This window comes from Phyllobates terribilis, unplaced genomic scaffold, assembly GCF_046119375.1.
Source record: "Phyllobates terribilis strain yellow unplaced genomic scaffold, ASM4611937v1 Scaffold_8__6_contigs__length_399053987, whole genome shotgun sequence".
NCBI lineage: Eukaryota > Metazoa > Chordata > Amphibia > Anura > Dendrobatidae > Phyllobates > Phyllobates terribilis.
In genome coordinates, this window is record NW_027362768.1 from 24,344,487 (window position 1) to 24,362,897 (window position 18,411).

The 18,411-nt window shown below is 46.7% G+C and overlaps 1 long non-coding RNA gene and 1 pseudogene across 1 annotated transcript in view; one reads left to right on the forward strand and one right to left on the reverse strand.

The window, feature by feature from the left end:
* LOC141156664 (uncharacterized) overlaps positions 1-18,411 on the reverse strand; it is a 120,134-nt gene that overhangs the window by 98,113 nt on the left and 3,610 nt on the right. The window lies entirely within an intron of this gene.
* On the forward strand, positions 16,138-16,229 carry LOC141160394 (U2 spliceosomal RNA; annotated as a pseudogene).

Here is an 18,411-nt window from a genome sequence, read left to right on the forward strand (position 1 = left end):
TCCTATTACTAATATCTCTTTTTATGTAGTAAGTTATTTTCCTCTCTATATCATTTATTGCATTTCACTTACTTTATTTTATTAATTTGTATTAAATCATGTCAACTACACAAAAAGGACAAAGGAAAATTGACTCAGGGCAGACAGCCTACAAAGAACTCTCTTATTTTCCTTCTTCAACCCTCCACACAAGACCAATTAGAATTGAAAATGTGATGTTGATTTAATGCATTTGAATCTATAATAAGTTCACGAAGAAAGATGTCATTGAAACAAGCTCTCTCATGTGAATAAAGACATAAGCTGTCATTGGGGAGTCGTCATTTCATAAAAGGAAAACAGAGCGCGGCAGAAGAAATTCATACAAAAATAAGCCGAATAACATATACTTCTGTAAGTTCAAAAGGGGGTATGACGCACCCCTGGGCCTTCGTCGCGCGGCATCGCGCTCACGGGAGCTTACTCGGAGCCGGATCTGTTGAGGGTTGTAGTCTCGTGGCGGTGACCCGGTCCGTGCCCAGGGAGTCAAACTGAGCGGCGATGTATTAGCGGTAGATGTTGGACGACTACGCCACCCGTTGAATGCAGCGAAGGAGCTGCCGCTGCAGGGCAGACCGCTGAGGCCGGTGGTAGGATTGTGCAGCGTGATAGTATCACCCCCAACGGGAGGGGTATGGCCTCAGGGCAGCCGACGTGGATGATGGGGGTGGCAGGAATCACTCAGAGACGATGCGGTGTAATTCAGGGTCTTTACTGGTGATAAAGATAGACCCTCCCGGAGTACTGGCTAGCGATCGGGGCCTGGTCAGTCCTTGAGCAGATGGGATCTCCCCTGGCCAGGCGGAGTTGTAGGCCTCCCAAACTGACTGTACTCTTCTGGCTACCTTGCTAGAGGCGGGTATAAGTAGCCCACATCCCTGAGTGTACCGTGTGGTGCTCACCCGTATGGCCGGTGACTCGGGGCCTTCTAGTGGCGTCCGCTCCACGACGGCGGTGCTGGTCCCACGCGTGTGACCGTGCCTTCGGGTTTCTTGGCCAGAGGACCTGAAATCCCCTGCCGGGCGGTTTCTGCTGCTGGGTAAAGATTAGTCCCCACAGCCTCGGACTCCGGGTCCGGTGATAGCTTCTCAGTCAGGGCGAGCTCTGCAGCTGCCAGCCCCTGACTCCTTGTAGCACTGCTCCCACAGAGCTCCTGTTGTTTCTTCCTATGCTGCTTCTCTTCTCTCCTCTTGTTCTCTCTCTACTCACTAACCCTGCCTCAGCCCTAGGTTTATATAGGGGAAGTTCTTCCCCTCCCAGGACTGGGCAGGAGGTGTGGCATGCACAGGATCCCTGACCAAGAGACCTCCCACCTGCTCTCAGACATAACATTGCTGTTACTGTGGAAACCAGACCCCTGGGGTGCCACATTCCCCCCTAGTGAAATTTAGTACTCCGGGACTAAACATATTTTTAGAAAAACATAACAAGGTATAAACAATAATAATACAATAAAAAAACACAAAGATGGTTACGGCGTGTCCGCAACCGGGTGCAGTCTTTGAAGAAAACAAAGGTGTCCATTTCACCAAAACAGGGAGACGTAACCAGGTAGGGGTCTGTCCTGCCCCGAGTCCTTAACAGTCTTTTAGTCCATTCCTGGGTTACGCTCCAACCAATTGTACAAGGATTCCCGGTAAATCCACCAAGGACTCCTAAAAATAACTAGAAACACATAATTATTTACAAGTAACAGACAGGTGACCAAAAATAAAACAATTTAAACACTTCAAATCCTCCAACGTGCGGGTAACTGGCCTCTAGTGGCCCTAGTGGACCTACGGAGTTGACTGTCTGGCCCTGAACTACAGGGTGTAGGAGCTGTCAAGGGTAAACTGGGCAGCTGTCTACGGGCTCTTTGGCTCACTAGGGGTACGGCAGGCTCACTATGAGCAGAGGGTTGATCCTCCTGTTCTGCTTGTGTGGAGTCTGCTGCCTCCTGGACTGGCTGCTCTTCCAGCTCTACCTGTTGCTCCGTAGGCACTTGGGATGCTGGTTGGAGGAACGTGAGGACGGGTACCACAACTGCACCATTGACTTGAGTCCAGGACCGAGGGAAGTCTCCGAGCACAGTACTAACCATATCTTCCCTTTCCTCTACGGGTTGAGGGTCTTCTTGCTCTCCTTCTGGGTTCCGTAGCTGTTCGGGACACTTCTTCAGGTGATCCCGGGATACAATGGCTGTGGTTTCCCCTCCGTCTTTACTGATGGTACAAACCTTTGGGTTGTCGTGGCTTGAGGGCAGTACGGTGTACAGGTCCTTCTCCCACTGGTCGTCCAACTTGTGGAGCCGTCTCTTCCTCTTCAAGACCTGCTCTCCGGGTACCAGGGGAACAGCGGGAGCATACTGGTTGTAATTTTTCTCTTGTCTTTCCCTAGCGAGACAGAGACTTCGCTCCACGCTCTCCTGTACTTTCCGGTACTGCTGCTGCCTCTCTGTGTCCCAGTCTGCTTCCGGTGAAGTGTCCTCGGGTGTCAGGACTCCCATCTCCAGGTCAACAGGTAGCTTACCAGGCCTTGCCCTCATTAGGTAAGCCGGGGTACAGTTGGTGGAACCTACAGGGATGTAGTTATATAGGTCCACCAGGTCGGGCAGCTTCTCAGGCCACAGACTGCGTTCTTCCAGGGGCAACGTTTTCAGAAGATCCATTACCACCTGGTTCATTTTCTCACAAAGTCCATTAGTTTGCGGATGATAGGGTGTCGTCCTTATCTTCCGGCAGCCATACAGATTGCAGAATTCCTGGAAGACCTCCGCTTCAAAGGCAGGTCCCTGGTCCGTCAGCACTTGGTCCGGGTACCCGTGTGGACGGCAGAAGTGCTGCTGGAAGGCTCTAGCTGCTGTTTGAGCTGTTAAGTCCTTAACGGGGACGACAACCAAGAACCGGGAGTAATGATCCACAATGGTTAACGCGTAGACGTAGCCACTTCTGCTTGGGGTCAGTTTTACATGATCCAAGGCTACCAGTTCCAACGGCTGCTTGGTGACAATGGACTGAAAGGGGGTCTTCTGGCTGGCACGGTCCTTCCTTCTTAGGTTGCACGGGCCACAGTCTCTGCACCACCTCTCGATGGTTCCCCTCATGCCTACCCAGTGGAACCGCCCGCGCAGCAGGAACTCCAGCTTCTTCCATCCGAAGTGTCCAGCCCCGTCGTGGTATGCCTCCATCACCATGGCTGCGTCTCTTCGTGGCACCACTACTTGCCAGATTAGTTCATGCGTCCGGGAGTTAACCATTCTGCGGCACAACTTCCCCTTGTAAAGGAACAGTCGACTCTTCTCAGCCCACAGTTGTTTGGCTTCCTCCAGAGCGTCTGGGTCAAGGCGGGCATCTGGCTGAGTGAGCATCTCCTTCACCAGTCGGACGGCAGGGTCACTGTCTTGCGTTTCCTCCCAGTTGTAGTGAGGCAAGGGGTTAAACGTAGCGGCTTGCTTACTCCTTACCCGATGGGAATACTGGATAGTCCCATGACGGTGGAACGCGGGGAGTTCGACTTCTTCCAATCCCTCTGAATCTTCTCCTACGTCCGGCAGGTTTGGCATCCTGGACAGGACGTCCGCGTTGGTATTGGAGCGTCCTGCCCGGTATTTGATTGTGAACTCGTAGTTGGACAGACGGGCCATCCATCTCTGCTCTAGGGCACCGAGTCTTGCCGTGTCCAGGTGTGTCAACGGGTTGTTATCCGTGTACACGGTGAACCGGGAAGAAGCGAGGTAGTGCTTAAAGCGTTCGGTGACTGCCCACACCACTGCCAGGAACTCTAGCTTAAATGAGCTGTAATTCTCAGGGTTTCTTTCGGTGGGTCGCAGTTTTCGACTGGCGTAAGCGATTACTCGTTCTTTCCCCTGCTGGATCTGGGACAGTACGGCTCCTAGCCCGATGTTACTTGCCTCGGTGTAGAGGATAAAGGGCTGGCTGTAATCAGGGTACGCCAGGATTTCATCCCCCGTGAGGGCCATCTTCAGCTGGCGGAAGGACTCTTCTTCTAACTTCTCCCATTTGAAGGGCGGCTTCTGGTTCTTGGCCTTCCGGGACTGGCCTATCAGGAGGTCCTGCATAGGAGCTGCCTTTTTGGTGAAACCGGGGATGAATCTGCGGTAATAGCCTACCAACCCGAGGAACTGCCGCACTTCCTTTACACTGGAGGGACTTGGCCATTCCTTAATTGCGGTGATCTTTTCAGGGTCGGGAGCCACTCCGTCAGCGCTCACCACGTGTCCCAGGTACTGCACCTTTGGTTTTAGGAGGTGACACTTGGAGGGTTTTACCTTTAGGCCGTAGTTTGCCAGAGCTTCGAACACTTCCGCCAGGTGTTTCAGGTGGTCCTCATAAGTCTTGGAATATACGATGACATCGTCCAGGTACAACAGGACCGTCTCGAAGTTTCTGTGGCCCAGACAGCACTACATTAATCGTTGAAAGGTTCCTGGTGCGTTACAGAGTCCGAACGGCATGCAGGTAAACTCGCTAAGTCCCATCGGGGTGGTGAATGCGGTCTTCTCCCGGTCCGCCTCTGCTACAGGAACCTGCCAGTACCCGCTAGTGAGATCCAAGGTAGAGAAGAAGTTAGCAGATCTTAAAGCAGCCAAAGACTCCTCTATCCTTGGTAAGGGGTACGCATCCTTGTGTGTGATACGGTTGATTTTCCGGTAATCTACACACATCCTCATGGTGTTGTCTTTCTTTCGGACTAAGACTAGTGGAGCTGCCCAGGGGCTACAGCTATCCCTGATCACCCCAGCCTCCTTCATGTCCCTAAGCATCCCCTTGGCGTGTTGGTAGTGTGCAGGGGGTACGGGTCGATACCTCTCTTTTATGGGAAGATGGTCTCCCGTGGGGATGTGGTGTTCTACCCCCTTGACTCGCCCGAAGTCTAACGGGTGTTTACTAAACAATCTCTCGTACTCTTGAACCACCCGATAGACTCCCTGTCTCTGGTGTGAGGGAGTGGAGTCAGTACCCAAATGTAGTTGCTGACACCAGTCCTCCATTGTTTCCTTAGAGCCGTTACTTTCCTCCGGGGAAGATGGAGGCAAGGGTTCTACGGACTGTATGGAATTTTGATTGATGGTATACAATTTGGCTAGCGTGGCATACCGGGGCAGGTACACTTCCCTCTTCCCGATATTTATTATGCGAACGGGCACCCTCGCATGGCGTACATTGACCACCCCCCGTGCTGTCAAAATGGTGGGCCTACTGTCTGAGTAAACTGGTTCTACCATTGCCTGGTAATCTCTACCTCTCAGACCAATAGCTGCCCGGCACCAAATCATCATTTCACTTTTTGGGGGCATGGCAATAGGAAAAGGGTCACACATTCTTACGCTACCAATCTCACCACCGGAGAGTTCTATCTGTTGCCGTCGCATCAGTGCCCGGATCTCTTTCTGGAGCACTCGCTGCTGGCCGGAGCTGGCGTTCTTGGCAACCTGCTGTAAAAGGAAAATCACCTCTGCAAGACAATTTTCAATTACATTAGTTCCTAGAGTTCTCTTTGGGTGACTCTCGCGCTTGTCAATGTCTACAATGATCAGTCCCTGTGCCGCCAATTCGACTCTACCGATTTTAATGGTCACCTCTTTAAATCCAATCTGTGGCACGGGCTGACCATTGCTGGCGATGATACTCAAGTCGTCGTCAGGGTAGCGGGTGATATCCGAGTCATTCCAGTACTGCTTGAAGAGCACGTACGGGATAGTGGTAACCTGTGACCCGGTGTCCAGTAGGGCACTCATGGGGATGCCATCCAGTACCACGGGCAAGACTGGACGTCCTCCCACATATTTGTCGCGCCAGTTCGATGGGCCTGATGATCTTTTTCCTGGGGTTTGGCCCTCTACCCCAGGTTGTGCCAGTTTAAAGGACAGTACCTTGCCATATGTCCGGGTTGATTGCAGCGGCGGCAGATGGGTTGTCCGTCCTCGTTGTATCGGTCGCTGGGTCTTCCTCTGGCCGGTGGGGCCCTCCTTGGTCGACGCCACGGGATGTCCTCCGGTCCGGATGCCAGCTGGATCTTCCCTGGAGTGGAAACCTGAAAAGACTGCACAGTTCGGGTTAGCGCGGCAACGCTTTTAGCTAGCTCTTGGACCTGATAGTGCAGGTCTGGAGCCGGGTCATTGTTCAAAGCCTGCGCATCAGCTCCCACAGGCCCTGCCGACAAGGGTGCCGCCTCCTGGTGGTAAGTGGTAGTGGGGCGTCTGTGGGTCACAACGCCACCTGGTGCCGGTTCTCGGAGCACCCGGATGGCTCTGTCCTTGAACTGTGCAAATCCCAGATGAGGGTCCTGTAAGGCCATTGCCCGCAACTGGGTTCGGTGGGCATTGCAATATAAACCCTCTATAAATTGTTCAGTCAACAGCCTGTCCTCGTCTCCCACGCCGTCAGGGTCGGTCTGCTTAATGGCTCTCAGGGCCTCTTGTAGGTTCAGGGCATAGTCCCTTATACTCTCGTGTGCTCGCTGCTTGCACCCGTAGAACCTAAGCTTGATCTCGGCTGAGGTGCGGGTATCAAAGGTGTCCCTCAGCCGGGTTAGTATCCCTGCAACAGTCCTTCCCCCAGGTGGCCAGGACTTTACCTCCCTTTGGGCAGCCCCGGTTAATTGGGCCACCAGGATGCTCACTTTTTGCTCTTCTGTGAGGGGATACACCTGGAAGAGGCTATCCAGCTTTTCTCTAAAGTCATGCAGGGTATGTGACTCCCCTGAGTACTGCGGTAGCCAGGCCGCTCCCGGGATATAGGGCATGGTGAAAGGCATGACTGCAGCAGCGGTGGCGCTGGCGGGGGTTGAGGCAGTGAAGCTCTCCTCCGTATCCGACATCTTCCTCCCCACTAGTGGACCGTGGCCTACCTTGCAATGATCCTCTTCCGTAGGCCGCGGCTCCGCAGTGGATCGTCAGGGTTGAGGACCTTCCGTCGCGCTCCTGTGACGTCGGCGTCTGCTGGGCTCCTTCCAGGACCTTACGCAACGTCCGGACGTGAGGCGGGGCTTCAGTTCTCGCGCGCTTTCGGAGTCCACGCCCCTCTTCTTCCCGCGCGGCGTCCTCAAGATGGCGTCCAACGGCGGGAAAACTCCACGGATGGCGGGAAGAAGGCAGAAGATGGCGCCGGATGGCGGGAAAACTTCGCGGATGGCGGGAAGAAGACAGAAGATGGCGCCGGATGGCGGGAATCTTCACCACTGGTAAGTTTGAACAGTCTTTTTCAGGCACGCAGTACCCGGTGGTTGCGGGCACGAGATCCTGCCGACTACGCCAAAAGTTGACGCACCCCTGGGCCTTCGTCGCGCGGCATCGCGCGCACGGGAGCTTACTCGGAGCCGGATCTGTTGAGGGTTGTAGTCTCGTGGCGGTGACCCGGTCCGTGCCCAGGGAGTCAAACTGAGCGGCGATGTATTAGCGGTAGATGTTGGACGACTACGCCACCCGTTGAATGCAGCGAAGGAGCTGCCGCTGCAGGGCAGACCGCTGAGGCCGGTGGTAGGATTGTGCAGCGTGATAGTATCACCCCCAACGGGAGGGGTATGGCCTCAGGTCAGCCGACGTGGATGATGGGGGTAGCAGGAATCACTCAGAGACGATGCGGTGTAATTCAGGGTCTTTACTGGTGATAAAGATAGACCCTCCCGGAGTACTGGCTAGCGATCGGGGCCTGGTCAGTCCTTGAGCAGATGGGATCTCCCCTGGCCAGGCGGAGTTGTAGGCCTCCCAAACTGACTGTACTCTTCTGGCTACCTTGCTAGAGGCGGGTATAAGTAGCCCACGTCCCTGAGTGTACCGTGTGGTGCTCACCCGTATGGCCGGTGACTCGGGGCCTTCTAGTGGCGTCCGCTCCACGACGGCGGTGCTAGTCCCACGCGTGTGACCGTGCCTTCGGGTTTCTTGGCCAGAGGACCTGAAATCCCCTGCCGGGCGGTTTCTGCTGCTGGGTAAAGATTAGTCCCCACAGCCTCAGACTCCGGGTCCGGTGATAGCTTCTCAGTCAGGGCGAGCTCTGCAGCTGCCAGCCCCTGACTCCTTGTAGCACTGCTCCCACAGAGCTCCTGTTGTTTCTTCCTATGCTGCTTCTCTTCTCTCCTCTTGTTCTCTCTCTACTCACTAACCCTGCCTCAGCCCTAGGTTTATATAGGGGAAGTTCTTCCCCTCCCAGGACTGGGCAGGAGGTGTGGCATGCACAGGATCCCTGACCAAGAGACCTCCCACCTGCTCTCAGACATAACATTGCTGTTACTGTGGAAACCAGACCCCTGGGGTGCCACAGGTACAGATTAGATGAGATGTCTGAATAAAATATATTTCTTGTTAATATGATCATTATAAATGCTGCTGGGGAAGTACTGATTCTAGAGGTACCAGCTCTTATGAGTTTTGCATTGTAGAAAGCGAATGTGATCCAAAATCATTCTGCTAAGCACATACACACATGTTCACCATAACTCTAAAGCGAAAAAGTCCTGCACTACTACTGTTTACTGCTTTGGAAGCACAGCAAATCATTAAGTTCCCCTGAATACATCCTACACAGCTGAGTCTGTATCTGCATAGGAAATTAAATATTAAGAAAGTTCTACCATAGTCACTTTGTGAGGATAGGGCACATATAATCATTGTTAAAGGCCAGAAGGAAAAATAGTAGAGAATCGCTTTATAGTCACTACGATCATTTTTTTTTATAATGACCTGGAACCAGATAAGAACAAACACGGAAGACAATCATAGCTCAACATAGTTCTTCCTTTTTTAAAATGAATCTGTCAGTAGGATCAATCCTCCTAAGCCATCTATATTGGCATGTAGGTCATAGGAAGCTGAATAAAATGATACATTGGTAACTGTGATCCAATGTGTTATTCCAGAGAAATCCATGTTTTTTTTATATATGTAAATGAGCTGTTCAGAACTATAGGCTGGACACTGATCTGCATGAGATTCTGCCTCCAGGGATTATTCTAAGTAAAAGAGGGAGTTACCAGTGTGACACATGTAATGACTGATAGTCTGCTCTCTTCCCTCACTGCAGAGCTGTGTGTGATTATACCTGACACATCTGAAGATTCCTCTCAGCTTAATCTTCCATCTCACAGGCAGAAAGGTCTGCGATATTGTTGCAATAAAGTAAAGCTGTGAGAGCTGCAGCAAATGTGTTTGTAAAGAGACAAAGTTCAGTTCTCCTGTTCTGTGTTAGTTACAGGTCTCACACTGGTAATGCCCCATTTTATTTACCATAAGCTCAGGAGGCAGATTCTCATACAGATCAGTGTCCAGCCCATAGCCTTAAACAGCTCATTTACATATAATAAAAATGTGGATTTCTCTGGAATAAGACATCGGATCCCATATATCAAAGTATCATTTTATTCAGCTTTCTATGACCTACATGCCCATAGAGATGGCTTAGAAGGGTTGATCCTACAGACAGATTCCCTTTAAAGACCAATGAACAGTCACCAAACAATACACTGCACCATGTGAATCATGTTCAGGAACATGACTCACAGACAAAGTAAAGAAATTATATGTCACATATTGTTCACACGTACTTCAGGTAAGAGGAAAAAAAGGGGTTTGGTACCCTGTTAGCAAGTTGAAGAAAGATTGCTCTCAGTGGGAAAAACAAGATAATCTTGTAGTTATGATACCTTTTAATGGCTAACAAAAATAAAATAAATGATGTTACAAGGCAAGCTTTCGGGACAACTTAGGTCCCTTCCTCAGGCATGTTATACCATACCATGAGAGCAATCTTCAGGTAAGAGGTTCAGCTAGGTTGGCCACTGTCATGAGTGGACTCAATGGAACTATAATAACAGCAACATTGGTAAATAAACAAACATATAATCACAGCGACTGATACTTTTTACAGAGAAAGTCATCAAAGAACCCCAAATTTACCATGACATGTGGACAGTGCCATGTTTCTGTGGAGCATAAGTCTAAAAGAAGTAAGTAGGCACCTGATTAGTTACCATGAGAACTATCACTTGTTTTCTATTCAAGTTGTCTACAGGGAAACCCCTAATTTTAGATTATGGGTTTATGGGGAAAAATGGGATTCTGGGATCTAGATCGGACATAAATTGCATTTTAACAGCTTTTAGCGAAAAGACACAATTTATATGGTCTGGCTATTGTATGATTCCTTAGAGTAAATATAATAATTACAGAAATGATTTCAGAAGGGATGATACAATCCCATGGAGATTTATTTCATGAGCATTTGCAATTTCACAATTTTCGTGGTTGCTCCTTAGGGTCAGTCAGAGACGTTGGCACTATGTACTGTTGTTAAGGAAACTGTGGGCATTTTAATCTTTTGTACAGAATCTTCAATAAGACAGACATTCATTGAATTTAGGGGTTTCATGGCAAAATGATAAAGTAATTATATAAATGATGACTAGTATACATTAGAATTGATCAATATTCTCCCATCCAAGTCTTACAAGTGGGGGGCTCTAAGCCTAGACAGGTGGGTTTCCCTATATTCTAGTGCCCCTTTAGCGCCATTTGTACTGCCTTCAGTGGAATATTGAGAATGGATGCTAAACCCCAATTGTGCCTACAATACATGGCATTTCAAAAACATGCACCATTTCATTCACTCTTTTTTTTTTAAACAGGCGGTGGCACTTTACAGCAGCCATCTGTTAAAACAGCAGAAGACACATTTTTGTATTTGATATGTGATGTGTCACGTTACTTATAACACCCTGCAAAAGTTCACAATATGTGCAAAGAAACACTCCGATACTTAAAACCGCCGCCATGATCTTAAATGAAAAGCCCGCCTTCATCACTTATGAAGATTCTGAAATCTTTGTTTCTCTTGCACCACTGAAGCACAAAGTGAAAAAAAACAAGCTGCTGGGAATAAAAGAGCAAGTCTCCCTTGCACAGACAGCGAGGAGCAGGACTGCTGAGCCAGCAGAAAGAGCTCATTTTAATCTTTTATGGCCCACTGCAAATAAACTTTAGCAGATTCATTTTATGGTGGAATACAGCAAATGAACAAGCTCACTATTATTCTTCCAGTTCCTTCACTTCTACGAAGCCTAAACATATTCTTTCAACTCCTCCGGTTCAAGATGTGAACCTTCTAGCTTTATCGCATTTATAGATAGTGCACAACTATTTTTCTTGCCACAAATTTTCTTAATTTCCCCTTATACGTGTTAATACATTTTATTCCCCAAAAGCATAAAGATGCCTTATTTTCTAGGAACAGTGTCAGTTATTTGTCACTCATTAGGTCTGTTCAGACCAGACCAAATAAAAACAATAAAAAAGCAAATAAATTGTGATAAAAAAGTACTGTATTCTCCATATTCCCCTTCTGATAATCTAACACCTGGGCAATGGGAGCAAATACATAGCAATGCAATATCCTTAAAAAGATTTATACGTCTTAATTCTTAAGGCTTGTTCACATGTTGTGTTTTTGTGTTTTTTCCACGTTTTCAAATGTAAAAAACATTGCAGTTTACAGCACCAGCAAAATGAATACTGAAATCTCATGCACATTCTGCTTATTTTTTCCTTGCGGATTTGAACCATCAATGTATTTTTTCAAATTTGCAGCACCTCATTTCTTTCAACAATTTTAGGGCTCATGCCAATGACCGATTATATCGGACGAGTGCTATCAGTGGTTTTCATGGTTAGCACTTGTACAAATGTTATCCTATGGGGCTGTGCACATGTCTGATTTTTTCCTTGAACCGAGTGATCAAATTTTCTGGACTGACAGAATGGAGAAGGTGGAAAAAATGTTTTTTTCCTTTCCACCTCTGAGAAAAACACTGATCAAACTCTGATCAGAGTCAGATCAGAAAAATCTAACTTTTTTTTTGAGATGGAGAGAAAATGGTCATGTGTATGTACCCTTACAGCGTTTTTCACCCATTCAAATAATGGGAAAAAAACAGAAGCGAAAAAAAAGCATAAATATTGGGGGCACTGTACGCATTCTAGTTTTTGGTGCAGAAAAATCCAATGGAAATACTCAACGGGTACACATACCCTTATTATAACACAGCTAGATAGGAGCTAGGTACACTGACTCCACAATTTTGTCTGTACTCTCTATGCACTGTCGACACATAACTTTATTGTTATAATAAACCTTCAAGAACAATTTTTTTAAATCTATAAAATATAATTTTAAAGTTGCTCTGTCATAAATGTACCCACTAATCCTACATTCAAACACTATAGGGCAATTTCTCCATAAGTCCTATGAGAGTTCAGGTGTTGGTGTTTTTCTATGCCCATGAGTCTTTTGAGACAGACTCTTCTGGTTTCTAATGCTTGTTTGCTTAAAAATATTGCAGCTGTTGAGTTACGAAAATAAAAAAAATACAACAGGAAAAAAACAAGGTCTCCACCACATACTTCACCCATGTAGACTTAATCGTAAGATGATTAAGACTGTGTAGTCAAAACGGGTCAACATTTACTATTGCTTTGCTATGATGATTTTTTTTTTAATACAATTCAAATAAAGCAACTAATTTTACAGGGTTACCAGCCTTTTTCTCTTTTCTCATACACTATACCATGCAATGGAGTAGAAAAATCTATAAATTAAATGGATCCTATTCTTTACAATGGGTAACAGGTATTCGTTTAAAGCACCACTCCAGCGATTTTTTGTATTTCACCGGTGGAGCAGTGCCCCTACTGTAAGTTCCCTGAGCCTAGTGTTATACTTACCAGCCATTGTCTTCAGCTCCTCCTGGACCTGCTCCCGTCCAACAGTGCCACCTTGTGACTGCAACTTCTGACTAACTGGAAGTCCAAGGTAATGGTCAAATGCTCTCAAGTTTCCCTCGTTCTGGCTCTCATAGAGTTACGTTGAGTTGTGACTTCTGAATCGCCCAGCAGACACTAGAGCGATCGTCACAACCTGCTGACCGACCGAAGTGGGGCCGATAACAGAAAAAGATGGCAGTTGGGGCAGGGAACTTAGATTAGTTGCACCACTCCAGCATTAAAAACAAAACAAAACACTGGAGATGTGCTTTAACGCATACAACCCATAGTACTGTGTATCCGTTCTTTAACAACCTTGTGTGAGTTACTATAATAGATCTGCTGTGTTCATATCTGACTCCCACACCCATTTTTAGCCACTGTTTACCAAAAATTATGATTCTGAAATTGAAAGTTTTTCCTGTGATATAAATATGTTCTTCTATTAATTCTATAAAAAAACAGTTTAGTCTAATGTTTAACTTTTCTGTACTAAACGTACACTACACTGCGCTCTTTCCAGTGGACAATAATGGAAATACTTAACTTCACCATTTGTCTGCTTTGCTACTCTAACTTTAGCCATAACATGCTTGGAGGGATTGTAGAATTTTAGTTAGAAAGGTCATTAAGTGATAGATGGTTCACCGCATTCTGGGATCCCCATCCATTTAATCTATTAGTAAATTTGCCAAAAAGTTTTCAATTTTCCTGTAGCGCCATCCTATGTGAAATTAAGTATTACATGGCACGTATTGAACTGCTCATATAATACATATGTGCAGTGACCTCCAGAGTGAGTGATGCTCTTTGTAGCTCCACTCCATTCTTTCTAAAAGAAACGGGTTCCTGGACAAAGATCCTAGACTTATTTCTTCATGAAATTTTTGACTGAACATTCGAAAATGTTTTTTCTGAACAACATCTTTAAGACATGGCTACATGACTAGACTGAATACTTGTGGACACAATGGCTGCACTGCAATGCAATACCTTTTGTCTTGGATGTCTACAAATGTAGAATGTAGTTTTACTTGTCCGCCATAGACTTTGGATATCAGCCTCTTGTAAAAGCATCTATAGAATAAATAAGATGACATCTGTGCCTTTCTTCCCTCTGATCTCAGCAATGAACAGTGTAACAAAGAAACAAACTACTGTGACCCCATGACAATATGAATTGAACATTTAGGAAACTTCCATCCTATGTTTAGGTGTTCTTCATAATTCTCAGTAACATATTTTGGATATCAGTAATAGGTTCCTTTGAGGGTGATTATCTTTTTTTAGTGGGTTTAGCCTTATTTGTTCAATATTACACTGGTAAAATATTTGTTTCTTCCATTGACATAATGTCATAGTCAGAATAAAATTACCTCGCTTGAAAATAGAATCTTGTCCGTCATATTCAATCTTCCTCAGACCTAGTCATTTGATCCAGAGAAAGGCAAAACTAAACCCACTGACTAGAGATGAGCGGATATGACGCGCCCCCTGGGCCATGGGGTACTCGGTGCCTGGCCGGTCGTTGCTAGGGGAGATGTCACAGTGGCGGTGACCCGGTCCGTGACTCAGGGCGGTCAGTAAAAAAGGGGATATTTACAGGGGAATTAAAGTTCTTATATACAGTTCGTGACACAACCTGTGGTATGCGGCTAAAGGGAGCCGCCGCTGCGGAGCAGTCCTCTGGAGCTGGTGTGAATGCAGCAGAGTTGGTTTAGCTCTCCACAGGTAGAGCTTAGCTCCAGGGCAGTGCAGATGTTGTAGGTGTTGTAGATGATGCTGGGCAGTGTGGCGTAGGTGATGGTGCAGATAATGATCACAGAGACAGTAAGGTGCAGTCCTCAGGGTTTACTCACAGTTTCTTAAGACTTCCAGTTACCAGTACTAGAGTAACTTCCCATGGCGTCCTGTGCTTACTCCGGGAGGGGTTCAGCAAACTCCCAGGTCTCTCCGGAGTAGTAACGGGACCCCCTTCTGTGTCTTCCTTCTGGCCGTCTCCCTGCACCTCACACCCAGTGTCTCAGGCCAGTGGCCGCGGACCTTGCCGGGCGACGTCTTCTCTGTCCCCTGGGTACTCTATGGTGATTAGATGTGGCTTTTGGCTGCAGTACCTGAAATACTGCAGCCTCCGGTTTCCTAGTTGAGGCTTAAAGAACTCTGCTAGTTTAGGGACCAGTCCCCTCTGTGCGACCTGACCCCTCCACCTCCTGGTAGATTCGGGCGTACGGGTGGCCTCCGGCACTACCCGTACCCCTGGGGTCCCTTCCACGTTCCTGGAGCCTTTCTCCTGCTCCTCTCTCTCTCTCTTCAGTCTTGGGCCTCTCTGGCTAGGCCCTCCTCCTGAGCAGAGCTCCTACAGAGATTCTGCTCCCTCTACTTCTCCTCTCAGACTGTCCTCCTCTGACTGAACTCTCACACACAAGATGGCTTCTCTCTTTATATCCCTTCTTTCAATGCTCCTCTGATATTCTTCCTCCACCCACACCCACTACATGGTTCCCCCTCACTTTGGTTCCCCCCACTCCAGCCAGGGACAGGGCTCAGCAAGGAAGCGACGCACCTTGCCCCTCCTGCTGGTATGTAGTAGTGTATTGTTGGATGCAGGTGTTAGGGTTCCGGGCAATACTCCTTCCTTACCTGAACATGAGATACCACACCTCTGAGTGAGATGCAGTACCTCTGTGGCGACTGAACCCGCAGGGGTGCCACAGATAGATTCCTGGAACCCCAGTCCAGCATCCAGTTCAGTGGTTCCTGGAGGTCCGCAAATCTCTTCCTTTCCAGCGTCTCTGGTGTGGTATTTGGTTTGTCAGGGCTGGCGACGTGTCATCTGTGTGTTATATCACTAAGATCATGACATTATGCCAGCTCTGGTTAATCAAATCCTGTGCTGGGAACACAAAAGGGTAAGAGATTTGCAGGCTTCCCATCTAGCTTCCATGTACCACGGACCTGGATGATGGACTGGAGCCACGAGAATTGATCTGCTCATCTCTACCACTGACCACCTGTACGTATTATGTGGGGAGGAAATTTTTCCTGATCCACAAATCAGCAGATCACAACGAATCGTTGTTAGTGATAACTATTGATTCCATTAATCATGAGTTTTATTACCCTATGAGTCCTTTTACAAGGGCAGATAAACAGCCTGTTACGAGAGTAGATTAAGGTTATGTGACATCAATTGACACTCAGTAGAGACCAGTGATTGGTGGGTGATTCGTACAATTGTTCATTGTTCCCACCCTTATTTACATTAGATATTCCACCAACCAATAATTTGGTTAAGCCCACATAAATGATGCAATCAGTGACAAATCGGTGGCATGTTTATTTGGAGCATCGCTTCTCGGCCTTTTGGCTAAGATCAAGTGTAGTATCTTTCGAAAAGGTGGCTTTGGCCGTCAGCCGCCTTAGTAGATTGATACATTATGTACACTGGGGTTTGGGCACTTGTTAGTATGCCAGGTGGCTTATATAGTCTTCTGGTGGAAAGCATGCCCCCCCAGGATCGACGCCATTGGGCTGGGGAAGATCGAAAGCCCGAAGTGTGAAGTGCCCCAGGAGTGGTGACCCTGGGGTGCCTTAACTCACTGGGATTGGGAAACCCACTTGAGTTTCGGGCACATTTGCACTAGCACTTCAATATTTCTTTCTTCGCACACACCCTTATTCCGGGCCTTCTGGCCTTAGGATGGGTAATTTTTCAGTTCCCGGTCGAAGGTCCAGGCAGTACTATACTGTGAAACCTTCACTATTTATTAATTCTTTTTGTCACTGTGTATCCACTTTTTCACGTGTGTCCACGTCCTACTAGGATTTTGTCGGGATGGGGTTTCCTAACTGGTTCCTCTCTTGGCAGGTCTAGGGTGGGAGTGTGTGGCCATCAGGTTCCGCTCCCCCCTGAATACCCTGGCTTTCCTCTTTCGGGAGGAGAGCATTGTTGGCTTCCCTCTTCCGGGAGGGGAGCATAGTCTTTGGCTCCCAGTGCCTTGCTTGGGTGAGAACTCGGGTAGGTGCTGGGGGTAAGATTGGGTCGCCTTTGGCTTCAGCTGGAGGTGGCTATTTATCTCTGTTCCTCGCTGTGGCCTTCAGGTTCAGTGGGACAGGGAATGGTTTGGGGGACCCTTCTCCTTTTGGAGAGGGTTTCATGTTGACCAGCATCCTAGTGCACTTTTTTTGCGGCACTTGTCACTTTTTTGAGCGCACTCGGGTTCAGTACACAAATTTTGGCTTTCAAAAAAAAGAAAAAAGCGTTGCTATGAACACTTGTTTGGCCGATCGTTAATGGTAAAGAACCCTTTTCAATACTCATATTTGAATCACCTTTATCCACCTTCCCTTTCTTGTTTTCCAGACTCCATATCAATAATACATCAGAAAATACCATAATCTGGGCACTTCTGATGTTTGAGTTGATGGGAATAGTATTATATCTGATTTTTTTTATTATTATTCACAGGAGCAATTGCCAAAGCAAGCTCTGTCTACTACGTCTATGTCTTCAACCTCAACTTCATTTCAGGATCAAAATCATCCAAGTAATGAACTCATAAACCGTTCAGGCACTTGGTACTTCGTTTTCATAAGCAGCAAGAAAATCCATTTATCCCAGAAGCAGCAGCCATTTACAGAAATGAATAAAATGGCCATGGGCCATAGCTTTTAACACATATTAAAATTAAACAAAATATTTTCAGTGCCATTGCGAAACAGGTTGTATTTAGATAGATACAGGGTGTGACATTTGTCGGAAAAAATGTAAAGTTATAATTGTATTTTGCGGGTTAAATCTTTCGTTATGAATATTCAATAACATACATCAGCCTACACAATCAAACAATGACACAATAGGTTTCTTTCTGGTTTTCCATATCGTAGTTGTGTTCTCTTCCAAAGTCCTCTCCATCTCTCCCTCTCTGCTTTTATACTAAATTCTACCTAGCAGGCATAGAGTAATGAGATCATAGCAGTAAGAAAACTCATCTGGCTCTGTTTTGCCTCTTGCTACAATCTTCAAGCAGCAAAACTGGCTGGATGCAATCATTTGATAAAGGAGGAACTTACAAAAGACTGGGGATGAAAGGACTTCATATTTAAATTGACACCATAAAGGGTTTCAAACTGGCATCTGGTAGCACCTTATTTATCTGGAAACGCGTTACTGGATGCTGATATTAGCACTTTTATATCAGAATGGTGCAAACTATACCCAGTACACTTATCCAGAGTACGGTACAGTACACGCATGTGTAACAAAGGACAGACATAGTGCTGACAATGATCAGACCAGGTATGGAGTGTGTATAAAATGAAACTCTATATCTGAATCAGGGATTTTCTATTTGCTATACTTTGTCATATCAACATACCTTGTATATACCAAATACTTTAGGCAAATAGAATTCTGTATATATATATATATATATATATATATATATATATATATATATACACACAGACAGCATTAAAATGCAATGAAAAGTTAAAAAAAGAGGTTGATATGAAACAATTTTAGATATATAGATGCAATAGGATATAAATACACATATACACAATCACACATACGCATACAGACACACGTGTACATACATAGACATATGCATGAAGTTAAT